General features: G+C 41.7%; 1 pseudogene; it reads right to left on the reverse strand.

Moving 5' to 3' along the window:
• Positions 1-10,639: 10,639 nt before the first annotated feature.
• Positions 10,640-11,642, reverse strand: LOC119292647 (annotated as a pseudogene).
• Between the last annotated feature and the right edge of the window lie 8,839 nt (positions 11,643-20,481).

Raw genomic sequence — 20,481 nt, forward strand, 5'->3', positions numbered from 1 at the left:
ACAAGGAAAAAGCACAATCTGGAATTTTTTTTCGCTCTTTTTTTGTGCTCTTTTTTTTTGCGCTGCTTTTTTTTTGCGAAAAATCACTATAATGGCGAGTGTCTCAAAACTCTTCCTAGGTCAAACTGACAGGATGGGCACGAAATTTTTTCGACCAAATATTTTTTTTTCGTTTTTTCGACTGCCCGGACCCAAAAACTGGAAACGGGTCAAAAAAAACTTCCTATAATGGCACCTGTCTCAAAACACTCAGAAACACCTAAAAATAGGATAGCCAGATTTTTTTTGAAAAACGCGTTTTCGAAAAAATTTGGGCCTAAACGGAGGGTGGTTTCCGGACTCTTTTTTTTTCCAAAACCTACTCCGGCAAGGAAACACGAATCGGAATCTAGATGGATCTCAAAAACACACCTAATATGAAAGGAACTCGGATTGGTGGTGGATATATGGTGGTGGTATATGGCAGCGGTGGTGGTATATGGCAGCGGTGGTAATATATGGATATGGATCGGTGGTGGTATATGGATACGGATTGGTGGTGGTATATGGATATGGATTCGGAGCGGTGGTGGTAGGTGACAGGGGCGATGATGATGGTGCGGTGGCGGCGTGACAACTTATGACCAGAACTCGAAACTCTAAAAGACTAACGCTAAGACCAGCAACTAGACACGACGACGCAACCGCAAATTCAACAAAGCAAAACCCTAAAAAGATTATGCAAAGGCTCAGATTGGTTCGGATATGATGAACTAAACCTAATTTTTTTTGGCTTTTTCGTGGACTGTAGGTATGAAGAACAGACTCGATCTAAACTACGAAAAACTGTAAAATCTCACCGAGCAACCTGGAAATCTGATACCACTTGATAGAGGCAAAGGTGTCCCGTCTTCCGATGAGATGATGGATATCGCTTTGGTGGCAGTCGACTTTGACGATCCGACTTCGAACGTGCGAGGACGTCGCGCCTTAGCAATCGCTAAACCAACTCCGAGAGGTTATTGACCACGCCGGAGCACGATCAACCTGACCACGAGGGTCTGTTTCCTGCGAGCAAACGAAGAACAAGCAAGAAACTGAGATTGCAATCTGGATATTGCGAATATAAGATGAAAGCTTTATTGATCAAGGTGGGGTTCTGTGACGCCTTTGTCTGGTCGTTGAACACAAACGAAGTACGGGAAGTTGCAGCTATGGCGAACTTTTAATCTAAACAAAACCCGAAGTCTAAACGATGCCCTAAGGGCTGTATATATGGAGGAAGAGGGGGGGGGGGATTTCGTGGCCCTTGGTGGAGGGGTCCGAAATCAACCCTATCTCTTGTTTCCCCACACATATGTACTCTAAAAATAGCCTATACTTATGTATTTCGAAATTACATGGGCCTGGCCCAATAATAAGGTGACGCAGCACCTAAAATAGCCTCGGGACGAAATTTATGAAGTGGCATCTTGTATATTTCGTCCAAGGCTTCATGCACCCATTATGGTGGCTTCAAAGTCCTGAAATCATCACTTGTAACTCCGTTCTTGTTCCCCTTACGCATGCCATCATCTCCATGCTTGTTCTTGCTCCAATGTTCATCCTTCTCCAAGCTAGGCCCTTCATTTGTAAGCAAAACAAATGTATCCAATTTAGGCAGCATCATATTCTTATGAACATTAGAATCATTACCAAGAAACGAAAGTACCTGGTAATTTAGTTGGCGTGCACGAGCTCTAGTAATTGGTCCAGTATGTATAGCAGCAGGGGCTGTGGGTGTAACAATTGTATTGATGTCCTCATCAGGTGTGGTGGGCAAATCATTTCTAGTTGTGGTCGGTCAACGTGAGGACTCATGGGTCAGTTCCATCCTTTGCCACATAGGTTGGAGCGAGACGCATTATACGAAGACCCATGTGGAGGACTCGGCATACAAAACAAAGCTACCACAGTCGTGGAGGACTCTATCCCCACTGTTGATAAGCCGATTATATATGATTTGTAACCCTAGGCCCCTAGTATGCTATAGAAGCCTGGTGGCTCATTCGTCGATAGTATAAACATGCGAACAATGCCTGGTATTCACGTGTACTTTGTACACACCCCTATCACAAATATACAGTATGAGGAGTAGGCTTTTTCCTGAACTGCAAGGGCCCGGACTTGGGGTAAAACTTTTCCTCGTATTACCATCCAGCCTAACAATCAGGGATGTCCTACCGAATGATCTGACGGAATCATATCTGCCAACTACTAAGAGAGAGGCGTGGGGGAGGGGGCAATGTGTGCGAGAGAGGCCTAAAGATAATGTGCGTGCAGGAGACACGTAGGCACACATATGTGCCTATAGAGGGCTACTAGAGACCGTGCGTGTGTATATATGCATGTGAGAGAAATAGTGTTCTCCGAGTGAGATTAGTGAAAACAGTGGGACATAATAGTAAGAAACAGAGAGGGAGATATATAGAGAGTGTGTGCGTGAGACACCCCAACACCCCGGGAAAGATTGTGAGCATGTGTGAGAGAGAAATGTCGATGTATATAAAGTGTGTGAACTTATGTTTTAGATAGAGAGATCTATAGCGTGTGTGTGAGAACGGGCCGAGGCATAGTGCATCTACGTGTAAAAGGCGGTTCTATGCATTAAATTAGAATATAAATGGCATTATTATTTTTCGACGAGATCATGAATTTTTTAATTTGCATATGAATGAACATCACTCTATCAGACACCCATACTCTATTGAATTCTAGCATGTGCATGTGTTATTATCGATCCATAGAGTGAGAGTGGTTTTAAATCTAGACAATGCATTGCTTTTGCAATTCATATATAAACATTAATTAATGCACTCCATGTTGTTAGTGTGAAGCACTTTATACATTTGTCACTTACATGGATACATTCCAAATTGCTAGCTACACAATAGAATACATGTTGAATTCAACATAAAGGGGGTTTTGAAGATTCCAATTCATAGGAAGTGCATTCATCTATTTGAATCCGAGACAATGGCATTTGTAAATCAGATCTAAAAGGGGGCATCAATCTTTGTTGCATTTGAACATGCTATATATTCATACGCATGTCTAACTATTTTTTTGGAACCAAGGAGATTATGTCCGGAACCATGCATGAACTGAGGTAAGATGCATATTTTTTAATATATACTTGTGTACAACGTATATTCAAATGTACGCCCTCCATTCCAAAATAATCGTAGTTTTAGGATTTTCAAGAGTCAAGATTTGTGAAGTTTGACAAATCCTGAAAGTTCAATTCAAGAGAACCAAAAACGTTAATGCTTCTGCTCTCAAATATTAAACAGAGCACCAAATAAGCCACGAGACTAATGTTTGGTGCTAGGAAATTACTATCCTGACTCTGGCCCGTGTAGCCTATCAGCCTGATGTCCAAAGGTCTAAACCGGGGTAGGTTTGTAACTTCACCAAGAGACCAGTCTCAACCGCCTCCAAGAAGCATTCATACGCCATGGGCGCATAAACATCCATGCGCTCGACCGAAATCTATCCCGCCCACCATTTGGGACACCTGAGATTACTATCCTACCCCCGACCCGCAGTATGTCCGAAAATTTAGAGGGGGCAATGTTTGTAACTTTTCCCAAATTTCAAAAAAGCACGTCCCAATCCAAAACATTGTTCCCCCTTAGTTCCCCCTCCCTCCGTTTCCCCATTTCATACTCCGTGGGAGCCTAAACGCCCTCTCCACCAGCCGCGAAACCCGAGCCTCCTTCGTCCTCCACCCCATCGCACCAATCCACTGTCGCCCTCCTCCATCACGCCATGCCGGCACCCCGACGTCGTTGTCCAACGCAATCGCAACCGCAACACCCTCAAGGATTTAGCAGCTCAAGCCGAGGCAGAGCTGCCTGCACGACGCCGAAACTGACGTGCGCTCTACCAGAACAACTTCGACCATGTTGTCATGTGCCTCATTGTTGCCGCTCCACTGTCGCAACCGTCCACCGCACCGGAGCTGTTGCCGCTACGCCATCGTTCGTCGCCTCGGATCTGGTTCCCCGCCGCCGACAGACAGCCACCACACCACACTCAGCAAGTTGGCCATGGGTTCGTCCAAGGCTCCACCATCCTCCACAACTTCACGTTTCCAGCAAACCACAAGAAGATCATTGGAAATACAGAAGGAGGACACAACACTGCCAGCAGAAAGAGGTACTCCTCTTCCCTTATTCATGCAAATCTTACGTCTCTGCTCATACCATATTTATCCCACGAAAGAAACTAGTTGAGCGCTACTTACTGCATCTTCTACGTGATACTAAATGCACAAGGTTTCCTCCCATTTATTATTTCACATTGGCTAGAGGTCAGTAACCCGCCTGGATTTCAAATCAGGGTCATTTGATTTGCAATTAAAAGAAGCAGCACCCGCTTAGGCGCGCGGAGCACCTTGTCCGCCTGTTCACCGGGGAAACGACGCGTCGGTTTCTATCATAGGGGTGTGGGGCGTAAGAGCTGTTTTCACCCGATCTGGAGGTCAGCAGGGCTTCAAGGGATGGCCGCGGGGCGGTGCCAAGCACGGTGGTGCGGTGAGGTCAAGGGAAGGGCAAAGGCAGGGGACTGGGCCGATGGTCGTTGGCGTTTCGAGGAAGATCGTCAACACTGACTGGATGGAGGTAGATGAAGGTGATCTGCCCGTTCGTTATACATTGGATGGTGTAGAAAAAATGGACTGGCCTATTTGTTTTCAGTCGACTGTTATTTTCATAGGACCACACCTTGTGGTGTGCTGGAGGAGCATCTGCATTTCCCAGCCATCCCTGTGCTCATATTTCAAAATCCTAGAATCTAGTAATTTTTTGTGCCATGCATGTTGTAGATCTATCATATGTCTCCCGTCATTTATTTTCACCGACCTGCTATCTGCTACTTTTACACTGTACTACTTTTGCACACACTTCACCCATACTCACACTATTGTTTTTTTATGCATGGGTATTTCAGACTCTGACGCAATGTTGATGAGTACACAAAAGAAAAGACAGAAGTCGCTCCAGTGTATTTCGAAGATAAGCACTAAGTGAGACTGTAAACATAGCTCTGCAGTTGATCATCTCAATTGCCACACAACCATCCCAGGTGCTTGCTTTAACTTCGCGTGGTCAAATGTGGTTGCATGTTGCATATGGTGTCTAGCTTGTATTGCTTCCAATTTGGTTAAATTGCATCTTCTTACAATACACATTATACCTTTGATAATGACATGCCTTCCTGTTTTTGATACATACTACATATGTCTATTAACCATGTTCGTACATCAAACTAATGCTCTTTTGTATCGCTCATCAATCACTTATGATGAGACAGTCACCCCAGTGGGTTACTGGAGACGCGCTACTTGTTTAAAGAGTACAGGGTCGTTCTCCCCACATGATTCTCAAGAAACAACAAGGCTAAATGAAAATAGTCAACGTAGCTCTCTAGTTGATGACCGCAATTCCCCTACACCACCAACGAAGGTGCTTGATCTTACTTGGCAATGTGATATGTGGTTGCATGTTGAATATGGTGTTTACATTGTAATGCTTCTAGGGTAAATTGCATTTGCTTAGTTAACACATTATACCTGTGAATTTGACATGCCTTCCTGTTTTTGGTACATACTACATCTTTCTATTGACCATGTTCTTACATCATACTACTTTTCTTGTGTATCCCTCATCAATCATTTCTGACGAGACAGCTTCAAATTCACTGTGCAATATTGGTTGCATCTTGCGTATCATTTCAAACATGTATTGCCTTTAATTTGTTGAAGTGCCACTTATAATGAGACAGGTCTAACTTGGTAGAGTTATTTTTGTTGGATCTTTCATATGGTGTCTAGATTGCATTGCTTCCAATTTATTGAAATGCCTTCTGCTTAGCGTTTTTCGTACATATTCCATCCTCCGACAATGTGGTTGCCTTACATAAAATTTGTGTTCATCAGTATCATGCATCAACAAATTTGGAAGTGCCAATTTCATTCTTTTTTCTGGTGTGTTTACTTCACAAGGCAAAATCTAAAAGGATGAAGGCACGAAATGATGATGGTCCTCTGGAGCAACCGAAATAAATGATCTATGTAGATTCTCCTGCTACTCCTACTACAGTGCAAGTTTAAAAACTCATCTCCCCTACTCCACAGCCCCAGGTGGTTGCTCTAACATGGTAGTCTGATAGCTGGTTGCATGTTGCATGTGGTGCCTAGCTTGTATTGCTCCTAATTTGTTAAATTGCATCTCCTTATCTTACACATTATACATGTGAACATGACACGCCTTCCTATTTTTGGTACATACTACATCTGCCTATCACACCATGTTCTTACATCAAATTACTGTTCTTGTGTATCCTCTTATGATGAGATAGTCACACCCGTGGGTTAGTATGAGATGCAATACTATTATAAAGAGTGCAGTTTCATCCTCCCCACATGATTCTCAAGAAACAGCAAGCCTAAATGAAGATATTGAACGTAGCTCTGTACTCTACGACCACATTTACCCTACACCAACATCGCAGGTGCTTGCTCTAACTTCACAGTGTGATATGTGGGTGCATGTTGCATACAGTGTCTAGCTTGTAATGCTTCTAATTAGGGTAAATTGCATCTGCTTAGTTTACACATTATACCTGTGAATATGACATGCCTTCCTGTTTTTGGTACATACTACATCTATCTGTTAACCATGTTCTTACATGAAACTACCTCTCTTCTATCCTGTTGCCATGTATTGCTTCTAATTTGGTCAAATACATTTATGAGGCAACCCTTTTAATTTGGCAGAGTGATATTGGTTTCATCTTTCATATGGTTTCTAGCTTGCATTGCTTCTAACTAGTTCAAACACCTTGTGCTTAGTTTTTAGTGTATACATCATACATGTCAATATGTCATGCCATCCTGTTTTTCATACATATTCCATCCTCCTATATGCGGCTGCCTTACATGAAAGTAGTGTTCGTCAGTATCATGCATCGATGAGTTCTGAAGAGCAAGTTTCATTCCTTTTTCTTGTGGGTTTGACTTGACAAGGCAAAATCAAAAAAGAGGAAGGAAAAGAGTAAGGAAGGTGATGACGGTGGTCCTCTGCAGAAACGTAAACGGAGCATCTGTACGGATTCTCCTCGTACTGCTAGTGCATTACAAGTTCCAAGTCTTCGCTCCCCTACTCCACCATCCAACGTGCTTGCTCTAACTTGGCAGTGTGATATCTGGTTGCATGTTGCATATGGTGTTTAGCTTGTATTGCTTCTAATTAGTGTAAACTGCATCTGCTTAGCTTACACGTGATGCGTGTGAATATGACACCCTCCTGTTTTTGGTACATACTATGTCTATCTATCACACCATGTTCTTACATGAAACTACTCTTCTTGTGTATCCTACATCAATCACTTATGATGGGACACCTTTAAGTTGGCAGTGTGATATTGGTTCGTGTCTTGAATATGATTTCTAGCATGTAGTTCTTCTAGTTTGATGAACGCCACCTATGACGAGAAATTTTGAACTTGGCAAAGTGATATTGATTGCACCTTCCATATGGTGTCTAGCTTGCAATGCTTCTAATTTGCTGAAGTGCCTTCTGCTTAGTTAACACATCATAGGTGTGAATATGTCAAGCCATCCAGTTTTTTCATACATATTCCATCCTTGTACCATGACTTTGCCTTTCATCAGAGTAGTGTTCGTCAGTATCATGCATGAATGAGTTCTAATGAGTGAATTTTGTTTGTTTTTCTTGTCGGTTTGACCTCACAATGCAAAATCAATAAAGCAGAAGGAAATTGGTAAGGCATTGGATGATGATGGTCCTTCCGAGCAATTGAAACGGAGGGTCTCTACAGATTCTACTCCGCCATCCTCCAAACAAGATTCGCAAGACAATGCAAGGCTAGACAGTCAACGTAGTTGTGTAAATGATGAGCACATCTCCCCTACTCCACCATCACAGGTGTTTGCTCTAACTTGGCACTATTATTTGTTGTTGATGTTGCGTATGATGTCTAGCTTGTATTGCTTCTAACTTTGTTGAATTGCATCTACTTACTTTACACATAATGCCTGTGAATATGACACGTGTTCCTGTTTCTAGAACATACTATATTTGATCACACCACGCTCTTACATCAGACTACTCTTCTTGCATATCCCGCACCAGTCACTTATGATAAGGCACCTTTAAGTCGCCACTTTGATATTGGTTGCATCCTACACATGATTTCTAGCATGTACGGCTTCTAATTTATTGAAACGCCAGACAGTTTGAACTTGGCAGAGTGATATTGGTTGCATCTTTCATATGGTGTCTAGCTTGCAGTGTTTCTAATTTGTTGAAAATCCTTCTGCTTAGTTTACACATCGTAGCTGTGAATATGTAATGCCATCCTGTTTTTCATATGTATTCCATCCTCATACGGTTGTCTTACATCAAAGTATTGCTTGTCTGTGTCATGCATCAATGAGTTCTAAAGAGCGATTTTATTCTTTTGTGTTGTGGGTACGTCTTCACATGGCAAAGTCAATAAAGTGCAAGGAAAAGAATATAGTTGGGAATTGTGTTACTCGTCGGGTGCAACGGAGAAGGATCTGCCCTCGAGATTCTGCTGCTACTTATAGTGTACTAGAAGGTCCAAGTCCACCGGCTAAATCTACAAACACAGTATCACCTGCTCTACTAGCTGTAGCATCCGCTTCAACTATACCGGCATCTCAACGAGTTACTCGTTCGTTTGCTCTGCAACTGGACAGTTCCCAAGCTGCCTTCACACCTTACACTTCTTCCGAAGCACTGCTGACATAACAGGGCTTGGCAAGATCAGATGAACCTCATGAGCATCAACACCAAGATGGTACCTGACTGAGTCAAGTTGTAGTTGCATGCTCCTTTATATATACTCTCACAGTTTGATGTGCACTAACACTTTCCATATTCATTGCTGAACTAGCACCATGGCGCAAGCGGAAACAGACATCAGGGATAATGCTTGACAGATTAAAAAAATCCAAAGGAGGAAGAATGGAGATCCATTTTGAGGCAGGCTTAAAAAGGCCACGTGATGCTATAGCGTCATCCAAGTTAGTATCAGAGGCAGCTGTTGCCATTAGGTGTCATGAACATATCCTCCGAACGTGGATCTAGTACATGAATGAGAAAGATGATACCGAGTTGAACACCTTCCTTGACCATTTATCCGTAAGTAATGTTATTCATCACAATTTGTAATATTGTCTTGATCTATCCCATACTTTCTAGCTTCCTCCTAATAAGACTCACATTCTTTTTTCAACAATCGAGGTTCAAGTTGGATCCGAAAGATGGTGCAACTAAACAAGCATGCACTCATGTTTTTCAGTCTGCTCTACGACAGTATCGGTATCATCTTAGGAGGTGTTTGGTTCTCTGGCTGGTAACACAAACATTAATGGTAAAGGTCACGGGGGGATCGTAGGGGTAACAGTCCATTTGTTATTTTGTTTGGCACATGCGAGTAATGTTATCAGTTACCTTTACAGTGTTTGGTGTGGCACTGTAATCTGAATACATCAGACAACTTTCACATGCAGAATCGGTTTTAAATTCAAGCAATTTGACAAGGTTTTGACAAGCATTTCACAGGTGCTTCACTAGCACCGATTCAAACTCATCAAACAAGTACATAATTTAAAAATATTTTTGCATTCATCCAAGACATCCTTTAACCAGATTTTGACACCACTTCTAAAATGCATATTAACTCATTAATACAAACTCAGACTTCAACAACAATTCGAGATAAACTACATAATTAGTCCCCAAAATTATTTTGTAAGGCAAGTCCAAAGGCCAATTTCAGAATCTTGCAAAGTAGCTTTTCCATCAACCATTCCTCTGATCAACCACACCACCCATCTTTTCTAATCATCCGTGCTTATTTTTTTTCATCTACCAAAATAAGCAAGAGTTAAATAAGAAATAAAGAAACAGACAAGAGACAACCACTAATTCAAAAATTAATAGCAGAACAAGCACTCTGATTGCAAAATTGGATCAATCCATAATCATCATCATTTATTCTGTTGTTCACTAGAAAATCACTTGACCTAGCAAGACAATCAAGAACTCCAGTGATAATTTAGTTGACATATATCTAAGCAAATACTTATTATCCATGTTCATTGTAAATTAACATCACATGTTAAGCTTGTCAAGTAGAGATTGGACGGAACATATACTACGAATGTAAGCAGAGATTGGATGGAAGATATACTACGAGTGTCAAGCAGAAGCGGGAAGTCAACTAGACATTGCAAATGCATATACTAGCAGCAAGTCAACTCGAGATGGCAAATCATATACTAGCAGCTAGTCAAGTACAGATTATAGATTCGTATAGCAGCTATCCAATCAGAGGTAGATGTTATCAAAGCTGATAAGAGTTTAGCAAAAGAGATTTTGGAGTTTAGCAAAAGGATACCAGAGAGCATTTTTAGGACATAGTCCCTCCTCAGATTTTCTGGAAGCGCAAGCATCATGTTCATCTGATCTGGAGCTTTAGCAAATACGGTTGCAGCCTCAACGATCTCGCTCCTGGTAAAGCTAAGCCTAGCCAATTCACTATTAGCCTTCTATTTTGATTTCTGCTAAGGATCCTCTTGCGCTGCTTCTCGTGCCAATGATGCTGACAATGATGCTGCCATTGTACCCACATATTGTGTCACATTGTTGAGCTGGCTATTGACATCTTGAAGCATCACTGCAAAGGGATCACTTGGTCCCGTCATCCTCTTTGGCCTTGGTTCCTTCCTCTGCCTCTTGGAACTAGTTCCATCCATAGAGCGAGTATCGACAGACCGTCTAGCTGTCCCAGTTAAGATCAAGTCCTCTTCCTCGTGTTCCTCTTCTTCTATAGCAATTTCATTTTCCAAGTTTCCCATGGCCTCACCAAAGCCTTCAACATTTTCTCCAGTTGCTATGTCCTTGCCCTAAATAGCAGCCAACTGCTCAAAGTATGGAAATGGGACACCATACAATCCCTTTGCCTCACTATGAATCTACAAATTTTTTCATAAAAGAAGGAACTTAGTCTCTAATAGAAATGCGACAGATATATAAAAATGCAACGAGCAATAATAGAAACAATAAGAAGGCAGGAAAGGTACAGCCTCCAGCAAAGGTACAACATCTTCTGGTTAACAATAGTAATGTGCATAGCAACATTACAATAACGATAACAAGGCAGCAAGCAATTCAGCATTAACAAGGAGTTCAGTTTTGATGGGTGAAGTGATCTACCTTACAATGTGCTTCATACTGTGCCTTCTCACATTGAATCATCTTCCGGTTTCCATCCCATGTGAAACCACTTTTGGATAACATTACTTCAAGAGCACCAAATTTTGTCCTAAAGTGCCTCACTCTTGACTCGATGTGCGGAATTGCAGAGATACCACAACCCGGGCACTTTTCAGCAAGGTGCTTCTCCAATACCACCAGGTATCCATTTTTGAAGCTACCATCTGCCTTCCACCTTGGGTCCAAAGACAACTCATACAAGGGTTTAATAAGTTCATCATCCTCATCCGAAGTCCACTTCCTTTTATTCTTGCCTCTTCCACGAGACATACTTGAGGTGTCCACATCCATATCTGTACAAAGGAAGAATAAATACAAATAAGAAACAAATATATATGAAATGGGACAAATGCAAATGAGATGCAATTGAAGCTTATTTGAAAAAAAGAAAACTAGCAACAAAGTGAACAAATAGAAATGGTTTATACCTCGATGACCCCTAGCAGCCCTATGTCTATTATACATGTCATGTGCAAGAACATTCTGGAAATTTCTCCACTCGTTCGAAGTTGAGATAGAAGTAATGAATTCTGGTTGGCCTAATTCTCCCTCCATGCCTACAATGTTTCATGTATTATTGGCTCGTCATTATCAAGTGGGTCAAGCGGCATATTTTGCAAGATTAAATTGTGCAAGAGTGCACATGCCATGATGATTCGACATTGGGTCTTCATAGGAAAAAAGGACGGGGACCTTAAAATCGCCCACTGACCCTTGAGTCTTCCGAAAGACCTTTCTACAATATTTCGAGCTCTGGCGTGCCGCATGTCGTAATACTCCTCTGCACTACGAGGTGGGTTCTGTGCTTCCAACCACCCAAGTGATACCTTTGACCATGGTATGGAGCTAAAAATCCTTCCGCATTTGTGTAACCAGCATCGACAAGATAATATTAATCTTCAGGGACACACAACCCATTTGGCCTTGAGATAGCATCTCTAAGAACACGACCATCATGTGCAGAACCCTCCCAACCAGGTAGTATGTAAATGAACTCCATGTCAGGTGCACACACACCTAACACATTTGTATCTATATCACCCAACCTTGATCGGTATCTTCCTTACATAGTAGCTAGGATGGTTACCCCTACGTGTGTGCCATCTAACGCTCCCAAACAATTCTACAACATAAACCACAATGTTAAAACATTAGCATCTTTACCACTATTGAGATCATCTAGTATTTTTTTCCTTAGTAGCTATTTACCTTGAAATATTTCCATTTACCATCTGTGCAGTCCTCGGATATAGGTTCTGGTTTCTTAAGTAGCAATGGATGAAGCTTCAAAACAGCTAGAAGACAAGCATTTAAGTTCCTACTAACTGGCTCCGGGCTTCGGTAAAAGAATTTCCCTACTGTCCTATTTTTGAAATGGTGAGCTAATACATAAAGGAATGATGCCACTATCTCCTCCAATGATGTATTCCTTGTACCCCTTAGGCCACCAACATCAATCACCATCTCACATAATATATGAAATGTTCTCCTATCCATACGAAGTTGACTTATACATGCTGCGTCGCTCTCACCAATTAGTTTATACCAATTCTCTCCTCTTAGCTATCTAATTCTAAGCCTCCTTTCTATTTGCCAACACTTTCTTCTATAAACTAATCCAAAGGTTAACCACACATAATAGTATACAAGCATAATGGCACTCATCAGATTAATAAATGCTACATTTTTTCTTCGATGTCTCGCGCTTAAGGGAAGACGGGCCATAACTGAAAAGATATACAAGATATAGGGTAATTCCAGGAGGTGTGGTTGCTTTCTAAAAGAAATTAATGTCTACTCAAGTGTATGGGTGAAGTAAATATATGATAGCGTGTGTTCTTATCATTGCTTGTTGTTGCATTGGCAAGATTCATACCACTATAAGAAGAAAATATCGTTAAGAACATATCAACATTAAGGGAAGAACTCACCAACTGATGGGGGAGGAGAGGAATGAGCAGGACAACCGATGAAGCACTGTTGGAAAAAAGAATGTGAAAGTGGAGGTTGATAAGCGAAAATACAGTACACTTCAGATCCTGCACACGAAAACAAAACAAAATTTTAGAAATTGCTATCATTTATAAGCCAGCACAATAGTATACGAACAAAATAATAGTTCTCCTAAAGAGAACAAATCAAAGAGTGTAAATAAGTGGCACCGTCGTCATCATAGTATGCACACAGTCACATATTATTAGCGTCTATAGATCACAAGACTGAATTAGAAACAAAATTCTCAAGTTGAAATCTCAAGGCAGCAACATATATATAAACAGGACACAAAGACAAGCTAGATACCACTATAAATAAGAACAAATCAAAATGTTCAGTTAACTCAATCTGGTTCACAGCAATATGTTCAGTTAAGTCATCCTTGCAATTGTAGCATGACCGTCATCATGAGTGACGCTCAGGCTTAATCTCCGTAGAGTTTGTTTCTCACCATGGCTATCTTTATAGCTCCCATTTTCAGGTCATGATTAATCACATGTAGTTTACTTCTATCTATGATACACAACTGCTAGAACCAAACAGTACAGGACAAGGTGATCAAGAACATATCAATATTTTTCTAGTGTCTCATCGAATCAAGAAGAAATCAAGAAAAAAAATGTAAATGATGTTTAGCCCTAACCTAATCTGGTAGCATGGCCAGTGCTGCTTCTCGACGACAAGAACGAGGACGACTAGATGGCTCTGGCACTGAACAATGAGGTGCTGGATCTGACACACACACACACACACACACACACACACACACACACACACACACGTCCTCTTCAAATCCCCACGCAGGCCAGCACGATGTGGATGTCCAGGCTCGAGATCTTGCGCAAGGACCTAGGAAACTGAAAGGAGGAGAGGTGTCCGGTGAAAAACCACAAGATCTGGTCGATCCGCCGGCGTACGCATGGGGAAGAAGGAGCGGACGGTCAGGTGACCTACCTACAGCCCTGAAGCTTGAGGTGTCGCCGTGTCAGGGAAGGAGCGGGCGGGCTTCTTCTTGACGCCGGGGAAGTCGGCCTCAACGCCTCCGACGCCGACGGGGGTGGCCGGAGAAGGAGATCAGTGAAGGGCAGTCGAGGGCTGGAGGCGGCGGAGGGGAAGGGTTGGAGGCTCGGGGGCTCGGGGAAGGGATCTGTTTGCGGTCAGGTTCGGGCGTAATCAAACCGAGACTTGGGTGGGATCTGTTTACACCGTAACGAATAACGGAGCTACCTAAACAAACAACTATTAACGCAATCCGTTACCTTCGTTATCAGGTTGCGTTACAATTTGCCGAACCAAACACCTCCTTAGAAAAAATCACTTTGAAGGCAAGACTAAAAATGAAATCGCCCAAACATCTCTAGTGGAATATATTACATATGAAGACTGGACATCACTTGTTAAACACTGGTCTGATCCAAAGTATCAGGTAGGGTATATGTATTTGATCAGATCACATATTGAACTTGTATTTATATATGTGCCTTACAAGTGTATCTCCTTCTAGGCTAACTATTTGAAGAACAAGACCAATCGTTCTAAAGTGAAATGCCAGCAGACAATAGGATCTCGTAGCTATATTGCACACTGCGAGGCTCTTGTAAGTAGTTGTTACTTCCTTCTTTTTTCTATGCCATATTAATGTATCTATATTGACTTGTTCCAAATACACAGGAAAGCCCGTGCAGACCAAAAAGAACCTGAACCGAATGCAGTGCAAATCATCAAGGATTGCCACACCAGCAAGATGAAGGGCATGAGCACACCAGTTAAGGCCGCTGTTGTAAGTCCTTACTCTTCATGCCTTTGAACTACTTGTTACTGTGACATGTTCATTTAACTGCTTGGTTTGCAGCCAATGTCAGTTACTCTGTTCACTTTTAAACACAGTTGTCTTAATGTATCATTTCACCTTACACGATTTAGAAGAGATGAAGGATATTCTTTTGGTCTTGATTTGTAATCTAGTTGTGATGTTCACGTGCCCACACAATGATACAATAGCTTGTTTGTTTGATATCTGTTTTCCCATGATATGAATGATGCCATACTATGTTCATACTACTTTAAACCATGTCTCTTTATCCTTACAAGTCAACGAACACTACTAGGGAAAACCTTATACACAGAACTTTAGTAGTAGCGCGTGTTAAAAAAGCACGCTGGTGCTAAGTAGCAGTAACGCGTTGGTGTAAATAGCGCCACACAGAGAATTGTAGCAGTAGCGCACCTGAAGATAAAAGTGCTACTACTAAAATTCCCACTTCTTAGCCGATAGGCTACACATAGTAGTAGCGATCTACGGCAAAACGCGCTATCGCTACTTGCTTTTTAGCAGCGCATTTACGCAGAATGGCGCTACTACTAAAGGAAATAAAATTAAATCGAAAGCAATAGAATAGTAAATGAAAATGAAAGTAATAGAAAAAGGAGAAAGGAAAAAAAATAAAATTTAAAGAAAAATAAATGAAAAAGTGGGAAAAAGAGAAAGGAATAGCAGTAGCGCGTATTAAGGAACGCGCTATAGCTAATGTAGCAGTAACGCACTTCCTGGAACGCGCTACTGCTACTTTTGACTTAACCGTGTGGTTCATTCTTCCCCACGGCCACTTCCCCCAAATCTCAACTCCTCCGCTGTCACCGCCGCCGTCGCCCGTCAGCCACCGCGCCTGCTCCCCTCAGTCTCCACACACCCTCGACGCCGCCCCCGACCCCGACCTCGAAGCCGCCCTCTGCCGCACGCCCGAGCCCCGACCCCAACCTTGACGCCGCCTGCCCCTCCCACACCACAGGCACCCGAGGTGAGCACGCCCGCTCCTCCCCCTCCCCTACCTCTGCCTACAGTTCTTCAAATTTTAATTGCATCAAATTAGTTAGGGTTCATCTATGTGTGGAAACGAATCGGATAAATAGGTTTATGAATAAACACTATTGTAATGCATAATAATTTCTAAGATTAATCATAAAATGAGTAAAATTTGACCACTTATTTGACTTTTAAGTTGGATAATTGGAATATCCAATCGAATACGAATATCGTATATTTCCGATTATCCTCTACCACTTTCCACCCCTAGGTTCATCAAATTCGATGGTAATTAGGGCAGTAGTTCCTAGGTACTAACTAGTTGGTAAGAACTAGGTACTAGTTTATTTTTATTTATAGTAAGTTTATTTTTAGTAAGAACTAGTTGAATTATAGAACTAGTTGAACATGTCACATTTGTTGTTATTTTTTTAGTTAAAGAAATTTTCCCGCATCGACGTCGATGATGCCTATCCCGCATCCTCGTCGTCGACTCGGCGGATGAAACTTGCTTGACTAGATGGGCCATGTCCGGGACTGGGCTCCGCCGGGCTGGTACTGGAGGCGCTACCTACCGAGGGGCGCAACTTGGTGAGGAGTCAGCTTGTCGTTGACCCGAACCTTCTTAGGTGGCGGTCGCGTGGGCCAGTGACGGTCGAGAGGCTTGAGGACCCCGCAGAGGTGGTACGTCACTGTGTCAACGAGGAGGACGCGCACGTCCGTCGCTACTTGGTTGCGCTGGAGCACAGGTTCTCCAATACCTGGCAGGTTCTCCAGGGATCTCACTGGAGCTATGATACTGTGATGGTTCCTTCTCTTTGGGTGTCCACCGCCCGTGCTGATACCCGTCATTCGCTAGGGTTTTAGTTGTAGTAGTGATGTTATATGTATGATACTATTCGGGATGTATTAGTGATAATATTTGATGATGTACGGATGCAAGAGATGATTTACTTTTGCTTATTGAATGCATGGTAATTTGAATACTTATTTATTTTATGATTTGGTTTTGCTTATTGAATGCTCATGTCAATATGAGTCCTATAAGATATTTTGAAATGTATATCTTGTGTTGCTCAAATAGGATATGTGCTTGCCCAAGTGGCCGTTCATGTTTGCAGGTTACACCTCCGAGTGGCCTACTTTTTGCCGGAGTGTTGATTCATTTCCGTTCTGGCAAATTTCAGGCGCTCGATATGTCCTATTTTAGCAAAGGTCATGCTGGATTTTTCCGTGAATTTTGGCATGACTTGTGCCAGAATATGTAGGAAATATGTAGTGCCCCAGATTTGTATGTTGAGTATCGTGGTAGTTGTCTTCGATCGATTTTCAATTAATGTTTCAACTATGAACATAGGAAATGTCTGACGACGAAAAGGATTTCGGTATTTGCAAATACTGTGAAGACAAGCGCGGCCTGTCCGACAGAATCTTCCTAGATGGTGATAGGCGCTTCAGCATCAAGCTGGACGAGAACTTTGAAGTGGATACAGTAAGTCACAACGACAAGTCTTTTTTCGTAATTAAGCATGACATCTGCTTCATTTTCTTGAACTTAGTGTATCCCCTGACATGCAAGAGTTTTTCTCTTGGATAAGATAGGTTTCAGTCCTATGAAAACTACTATGGAGGTAAAGAGAGTTTACTTGAAGACCGAGCATGGTTATACTTTTCATGCAAAATTATACAACGCAGACACCTACACCTATTTTGAATGCAAAACTTGGCAAGCACTATGCAAGACGTATACATTTGAGCCTGATATGGTTATCAACTTTGATATTTGTCCGGAAGATGATATTGAAGGTAATATCGACATCTGGGTCGATGTGCAGACGCCTCCAGTTATACCATTATGTGAGTTTCTCAACCATTTTTATCTGTTTGATATTGTTTATTCAAAAATAATTGACGACTAATTTCTATTGACAGCTTATTTCCATTCAAGCAAACATGTCCAGCGCTTGGTAGACAGGACCTACTACTGTTCTGGGGCTGAACTAAACTGCGAGGAGATAAGTCATTATGTTTCATGGCTTGAGGATATTCATACTGTTAAGACAAATTAATTTTCTGGACTTAAAAATCTTAGTACTCAAAACGTGCGACCAATAGTGTTCGTACTGAACTACGGTCACATCTATTTAGGAAAGATGGTAAGATTTTTACTATTTGTCCTCAGTGCATCCTTTGCCTACATTATTTTTTAATCTAAGCTTCATTGCTAAGTATGTTACTATACGATGTTCTTCAAGGGACTCCTGATGAATGTTGTGCGTCATTGGATCGAGACTAAATGTCGCATGAGAATGGTTAGCTTATGGCCAAGACATCCTATAATGCACTTTAGTGCATTCAGGATTTCTAATAGCGAGGAATGCTTAATTGTGAAAGACTGGAGCAAAATTGTGAACGATCGCAGAGAAGTACTAGGGGGCAGCAATTCGAAGCGCAGCCTGCGAGTAGAGACAAGTTCATCCGCATGCTCCAATATGATGAAGCAGGAGTGCTACACATGTTTTATGCTATTTTACCTAATAGAGAGCAGCAGGAGTAATTAGCTAGCTAGAAATGAGTTTGAAGATGATAATGTGCTACACTATGACTATGATGATTATTATTAGCTAGTGTTGGTGGTGATTAGATAGCTACTCCAGCTAGTGTTGGTGGTGATTAGCTAGCTAGAATGAGTTTGAAGATGATGATGTGCTACACTATGACTATGATGATTAAATAGCTACTATTGGTGGTAATGACTATGATGATGATTAAATAGCTTGTGCTGGCGGATTAGATTCAATTGGAGGCAACATGTCGTGCACATCGAAAGTACTACTAGTCCAAACTAGATCAAGTTTTGATTAGTAGTATACTTTTGACATGCACTACATGTTGCCTCCACTTGAACCTAATCCACCTTCATTTGACACACTGTTATGGACATAATGATATAAACCTCATAATTGGTACTGTACCAAAATTTGTATAACGGCGTATAAATACACTAATAATAAAAAATGAAAAAAACAATACTAGTAGCGATGGATAGTAAACACGCTACTACTAGCTAGATTAGCAGTAGCACGGGAGTGAACACACGGTGCGGCTATATGTCTTAGCAGTAGCGCGTGTCGCACGCGCTACTGCTAATTAATAGATGTAGCACCTTATTAGTAGCGCGGTGTCCCATGCTACTAGTGGGCATTAAACCTGCGCTACTACTAGGGTTTTCACTAGTAGTGCAATGTGAGGAAATAGACAATACAGTAGGCATGCTACCTGGACATATGTTCCGAAAGTGATTTTATTATGTAGTTGGCACTACAATACATGCTAATGTATTACAGTAGTTCACCAAAATAAGTTATGTATAAATGCGAAACCTACTTTGTTTGTTTTTATCTCATTTGTAACTTATTTGGTACACTAATCTACAAGTTCAAACTTTCAGCAAGCTATTGAACAAATGATTGAATAGCCATAACCACCTGAAGGTGACGAGGCTACCACAGGCACAATGTCACGTCTTGCTGCAGTGCGTCAGTATCTCTCCACTAGCAGTGCAAAAAGCACCTTCATGCATAATTTTGGGTTGGTTGTCAACGTAACCTCTTCTGGCTAGATAGAGTGAAATATCTGTGCTCCAGACACAAGTCCAATCCCTAATGGACGTAGTTTTGGAAACAAGAATAGTGGTTGACAAATATCGTCAAGATATGAATGGTTTTCAAACCAGACTATCAGACATTTGCTTCATTGTTCAAGAGCAATGGCGGAAAAAGGGGATGATCATGCTGCTCCATCAGATTCTACAGCCTAAAACATTAGCACTCAGGTCAAATGATATGTGCTTCTATACATCTGATGGCGCTTTTAGCTGCAAGGACTATAAACTTTATGCCAACAAGCCTTTTATTGTATGGCTGGAATTTATTTTGTTCTGATACATCATTTATCGTGCTGCCAAAGGCTGTAGAAATTACGACACTACTTTTGTATAGTGTAGGTTTATCTTAGTAATGTATTCGGCCGAAAGCTTCGTAGGAGCCCAACATGCCGACATCCGTTAGGACCATTCCAATTGGGCTAAAAACGATTATGGGCCATAAGTTGCATGTATCCCACTAAAAATATCTGGGCCTAAATAAGCATAAGCTTTCATATTTTTGGTAGGCCTGTGCACCTAGTGGGCCTTTAACAGGCCTAAACATAATTTGGGCCCTCAGAACAATAGGCCATTAACACGTGTAAATGTCTCGAGCCCATAAGTAACATGGGCCTCTAATAGGCCAAAAGTGAGATCGGGCCCTAGTTGTGCCAAATAACCCACTG

Source organism: Triticum dicoccoides, chromosome 4B (assembly GCF_002162155.2).
Source record: "Triticum dicoccoides isolate Atlit2015 ecotype Zavitan chromosome 4B, WEW_v2.0, whole genome shotgun sequence".
Taxonomy (NCBI): Eukaryota; Viridiplantae; Streptophyta; class Magnoliopsida; order Poales; family Poaceae; genus Triticum; species Triticum dicoccoides.